The 6229-nt window shown below is 43.5% G+C and overlaps 1 protein-coding gene across 1 annotated transcript in view; it reads right to left on the bottom strand.

The window, feature by feature from the left end:
- Positions 1-6229, bottom strand: part of rpl8 (ribosomal protein L8) — a 217323-nt gene that overhangs the window by 28846 nt on the left and 182248 nt on the right. The window lies entirely within an intron of this gene.

The following is a 6229-nucleotide window of genomic DNA, read 5'->3' as shown; positions in this document are numbered from 1 at the left end:
GTTATCATATCAGGGTTGTGTTGTGTTCAATAGTGCACAATTTCGCCAAATGTTTTGCAATTTAAAATGAAGATGCACATTCTTAATGGGCAAGTTTGGGTAGTACACCTGTGCTCTGTTTCAACATTCCTACTGAACACAACCCTGTTGTGATCAAGTCACTGGTTATTGAGTTGAATACCAGAAGCATTTAGGATTATCTGACCACAAATCAGTGGTTGAGGTTAAGAGCATGCTTGATGATCCCTGCACGCACATACAGGTTTTAGTGGGGGTTGGAACACACACTGGTGCACTGACACACTAACACATTATTCATGCAAATGTACTTGCACACTTGTTCTACCAGATATGCACACACTGCCTCTGACAACCTATTAGCCTGTTCAGTCCTATATGTGAGTGTGCTCTGCTGACTAACAGGCAGGACAGACACATGGACATGTCATACATGATTGACAGGTAAGAACACAGCGTCTGTTTACTGTGTTTTATGATATAAAAAATATATATGTCCAGTTATAATTATGACTGTCAGACTTTTATTCTCAGAATTCCTAAATGGCATTTTAGTGTTGGCTCCATGGTGATGTTATAATGCAACATTTCCTCGTTTACATAGTGTTGATTTTGAAGGGTCTTGTGCTTGTTACCTATTTTAATGCTTTTTTTTTGTTGCCCATGACTAAAATTCAAAACAGTTTTCAGAACACTACTTATAAACTGCAAATACATTACTAGGTATTTTGTTAACCATTCGTGAAACTGAATCCTTGTATATCAATAGTTCATGTATTTATTCACACTTAATACTAAATTATCCAGTAAGGTGCCTGTAGTCATGTCAATGAAAAACATGACTTTTATGATTAACAAGCTCCATGTATATAACGCTATTAACATTTATACGCGGTCTGAACCGTTTATAAACAGACATATCCTGCATGGTTTCAGATCTTTAAAATGTCTGGTGTCAAAACCAAGTCTACAAACCTTGGTTTGGGAACATTCACTGGAGTGACGGGCGCCCTAACAAATTCCTGCCATAGGCCAATCCAGTGTTGTGATTGGCTATAATGAGCCTTCTGTTAGCGATGCGCTGCATAGTGGTCTGTTTAGCTAGCTAGCCGGGTTGATCAGTAATCGCCGAACGATTTTAGACACAGCAGCTTGATAACAAAATTAATTGGGGTAAAAATTACAATAGGTATACTATACCTTCCGTTGAGTGGAATCTACCTGCTAAACGTAGCTAGATTACTTGTTAGCCCGCAAAACGAAATGCAGACAGCACTAGCAAACACTATAAAACGAGTCACCTAATTTTAGGCAGTAGCCAATATTCAGTGAATTCGAATAGTATTCAGACCCATTTGACTTTTTCCACATTTTGTTACGTTACAGCCTTAAACAGACTGACCACACCGCTTGCGTTGCAAAATACATTTAGACATTTGTTATTCAATTATTGCACCCACTGCTCAAGCGCGTCAACGAGCGTCTGCGATGCCAAGGGCTAAAATAGAACGCCTTTCTATTTCTGATGCAGATCATGCTGCAAGTCCTGCCTCTCCCATCTCATTGGTTTATAGAAGCAGGTACCCACGTCCATCTCCTCATTGGTTATACCCACGTGGGTGACGAGGTCGGTGGTGGTATGCACCTAATTATTGAAGTTGCCAATGGCAATAGGAAGTCCAAAAAAGAAAAAGCCTGGAAGGAGGAGAGATGACTAGAAACGTTTTGGTTGACCTTTTTATGTGTGGATTAATTGTCAGAGTAGAGGTCCTAGTGCATTTCAGGTAAAATAACAACTCAATGTTTATATCCCAGGACAAAATAGCTAGTAAGTGCAAGCTTTTTGACCTGTTCCTAAATTAATGTAATTGATTCAGAGTTTGTTTTGATATTTTAACCTGCGTGTCGTGATCGCGTTTGGTGTGAGGGGACAAAATACATGTAGGCACGATGGCGCACGCGCGCAGCCGGTTTGGGTTCCGTGTTATTCTTAATTTGATTGATTTGTCCCCCCCCCTCGTTGATCTACACACAATAACCTGTTTTTACTTTGTCATTATGGGGTTTTAGAACATTTTCCAAATTTATACAGAAACTTTAATCATTACTCAAGTGTTCTTGGGTATGACGCTACAAGCTTGGCACATGTATTTGGGGAGTTTCTCCCATTCTTCTCTAGATCCGCTCAAGCTCTCTCACGGTGGATGGGGAGCATTGCTGCACCGCTAGTTTTAGGTCTCACCAGAGATGTTTCAGCGGGTTCAAGTCTGGGCTCTGGCTGGGCCACTCAAGGACATTCAGAGACTTGTCCCGATGCCACTCCTGTGTTTTCTTGGCTGTGTACAGAAGCCACTCCTCAGTAAAACACTCATGACAGCCCACTTGGAGTTTGCCAAAAGGCACCTAAAGACTCTCAAAACATGAGAAACAAAATTCCCTGGTCTGATGAATGCAAGATTGAACTCTTTGGCCTGAATGCCAAGCGTCATGTCTGGAGGAAACCTGGCTCTATCCCTATGGTGAAGCATGTTTGTGGAAGTATCATCCTGTGGGGATGTTTTTCAGCGGTAGGGACTGGGAGACTAGTCCGAATCGAGGGAAAGCTGAACGGAGCAAAGTACAGAGAGATCCTTGATGAAAACCTGCTCAGGAATGACCTCGGACTGGGGCGAAGGTTCGCCTTCCAACAGTACAACGACCCAAACACACAGCCAAGATAACGCAGGAGTGGCTTCGGGACAAGTCTCTGAATGTCCTTGGTCGGCCGGACCAACCTACCTGTCTGGCCTTCAGGCCGTCTGGACCAAGCTATCTGGATGGCCGGACATACGACATGCAGCTCGTGTGTGCCTCTTCACCCTGTACACCTCTCTCTTGTCTAATGTAATGGACCCTCACACTTGCTGGCCAACATATTTCCTTACGGACTTTCATTCAGTCCGAGCAATCCGGGATCCTTGGGACATCCCTACCCCATTGAAGTTGACATTTTAAAAGGTTTGTTTCATGTTAGGGTTTAGGGTAGGGACGTCCCAAGGATCCTAGGATTGCGCTGGCTGTTTTCATTCAAAAGGGTTTTCAGTTCAATTTCCATTCAATTTTGAAAGGGCAGAAAACTGTAACTAAGGGTTGACCAATTGTCCTATAAATCTTCCCTAATCATGGAACTGATATGACAATGGTCCAGTCATCATAAATGTAAACCATGCTCCAGGTTTAAACTGCCAGACTTAGTCTGCGTTCCATGATGATTCCATGAAGTGGGCTAGATGTCCAAAATGATTAAGCAACGTGATAAATTAAATATGATCCATTATTGCTAGAGACCATCGGGATCAACCACACAGACATGAGCCGACATTTGCATTGCAGTCTCTGCGAACGTGGGAACATTGCCTTTACATTTCAATCAAACTATAATGTGGCTCTTTCCAGATACGGATTGAATTGAGCCTGCTGTTAACTTTTTAATGTGAGATTAGGAGGCGGACTAGGGGTGACAAACCCCTGGGCTGGGATAGAGGCTGCAAGGCCATGGTGTCATATTACATAACTGTGATTTATATTATGTATTACTATCATGTATTTAATGTATTATTTAATGTATTTATGTTGGTTGATCAAAAATATATACATAAACTAAGAATTAGGGATTATAATTTCCTTTTGGATTGCACCACTACTGATCTGAAATAACTGAATGATGCTATGGCCTGACCGTGATAATGAGCTAGGAGCTTTTCCCATTTTACTTGCACCCATCCAGCTCTTTCCTACATAAGGGATGCGAGTGGCATTTCCCGTATGGTTGATGAGGATCTCCATATTGCAAATGTACAGTCCCTTATTAGACGTCCGCGGGTGTTATTAAAATAGGCCGATGGCCTCAGGTTGTCACCCAAGGCCCGGTGTTCCGGGAAGTCATCAAATAAAGTCTCTCGGACATTTGATTTCCGCGTTACAAAATGTAACATTTTTTTGACATTTTTCATCTGTACTGGAAAATTCCACTAGATGGCGACTGGCTACATTGAAAATGGACAAAACATCACCAAATGGACATGGCCGTTTCTCGTAAATGGAAAAGACTTCGAAGACAACTGGATGAGCACTGGTTTGGCCAAATGTGCTTTTAGTCCAGAAAAAAAGATGGTGTCAAGGCCTCAACGCTCTTTCACTTAATGCCCATTTTCTGGGATTAAAGGTAAAAAACGGTAATACAGCGCTAATTTGACCGCGTCACGTCAAACTACATAAACCTACAGCGTAAGAAAAAAAAGAACCAGCCATTTATCTATCGTAATTTAAGAGAAATCGTACAACGTCCATTTGGTGATGGTTAAAGAAATGTTTTTTTTCCCAAAAAAGTTATCGATCCAGTTGCGGCGTGTTCAGGCGAATCCGTTAAGGCGGATTTCGGAGCTCTACGTGATTTCTGTGATTTTTCTGTACTCACTCACAAACACACACACACAATGGGGAGTGACACAGTGAGAGGCTTACAGACACACAGAGCCGGCAATAGTTACCTGCGTTCGAACTATCAAAGAACCATCAGCCCTAGAGCTCTGAAACTTTCTAGAGCTTCTAGAGCTTGACTCAATAGTGCACGGTGAGTTATGTGGCTCTAGAATGTTCTCAGGCCAAGAAACAGCCTCGTCAATTTGCAATAACTTCAAATCATTTTTAACGTCGCGAAAATTACGACATTTAGAAAAGTCACAGAATCACAAGATTAAGTGCATTGTAACCGCCTCGGCCCATAGTGACAGATCCTAATGTTTCTGTCCTGATAGCTCTTTCAGGGACCCCTTAGCAACGCCCGGAAAAAGTTTTAGCACTAATTAAGGTCGTTGCTCGAGCTTCGAATGACCTATCAAGCCAAAATTCGGGGTCGCCTCAGCTAGGCCTACACAATGTCAGAACTGGACCCGCAGCTAGAACGTAACTAAACTTAGCAAAAAAAGAAACGTCCTCTCACTGTCAACTGCGTTTATTTTCAGCCAATTTAACGTGTGTAAATATGTGTGAACAAGATTCAACAACTGAGACATAAATTGAACAAGTTCCACAGACTTGTGACTAACAGAAATGGTGGAAGAGTGGGGTAACATCTCACAGCAAGAACTGGCAAATCTGGTGCAGTCCATGAGGAGATGCAGTACTTAATGCAGCTTGTGGCCACACCAGATACTGACTGTTACTTTTGACATTTCTGGGAGGAATGGCACTGGCCCTAGCCCTCACCCTCCGATCCAACAGGTCCCAGACATGCTCAATGGGATCTGGGCTCTTCGCTGGCCATGGCAGAACACTGACATTCCTGTCTTGCAGGAAATGACTCACATAATGAGCAGTATGGCTGGTGGCATTGTCATGCTGGAGGGACATGAGCCAGCAGGAAGGGTACAACCTGATGGAGTAGGATGTCTTCCCTGTAACGCACAGCATTGAGATTGCCTGCAATGACAACAATCTCAGTCCGATGATGCTGTGACACACCGCCCCAGACCATGATGGACTCTCCACTTCCAAATCAATCCTGCTCCAGAGTACAGGCCTCGGTGTAACGCTGATTCCTTTGATGATAAATGCGAATCCGACCATCACCCCTGATGAGACAAAACCGCTACTCGTCAGTGAAGAGCACTTTTTGCCAGTCCTGTCTGGTCCAGCGATGGTGGGTTTGTGCCCATAGGCGACGTTGTTGCCGGTGATGTCTGCCTTACAACAGGCCAACAAGTCCTCAGTCCAGCCTCTCTCGGCCTATTGCGGACAGTCTGAGCACTGATGGAGGGATTGTGCGTTCCATCCTGTACCTTTCCCACAGGTGTGATGTTCGGATGTACCGATTCTGTGCAGGTGTTGTTACACGTGATCTGCCACTGCGAGGACGATCAGCTGTCCGTCCTGCCTCCCTGTAGCGCTGTCCTAGGACCCCATCTTCGAAAGACTGGGTCCTGAAAAACGGACGTTTACGTGTTTTCAGTTTTTTGTCATGGTTTTAACAGAAGGCGCTGTGAATTTTGGGCCTGCTCTGCAATATGTGATAGTTGGCTTCTAAACGATTTGGACAAAGTGGGTTTTGTGTCCGTATGTATCAGTTTGGTGTCAGAATGATATCTTTGTGACTGATGGACACTGACTTTTGTCCGTTTCCAATAAGTTTAAACAGTGAACCATTACCAAATGGACAGACAGAAATCAACAC

The sequence above is a fragment of the Oncorhynchus nerka genome, linkage group LG1, assembly GCF_034236695.1.
Source record: "Oncorhynchus nerka isolate Pitt River linkage group LG1, Oner_Uvic_2.0, whole genome shotgun sequence".
In the NCBI taxonomy this organism is placed as follows: Eukaryota; Metazoa; Chordata; class Actinopteri; order Salmoniformes; family Salmonidae; genus Oncorhynchus; species Oncorhynchus nerka.
The sequence above is the reverse complement of the archived record's forward strand: the minus strand, read 5'-3'. Positions and strand labels throughout refer to the sequence as shown.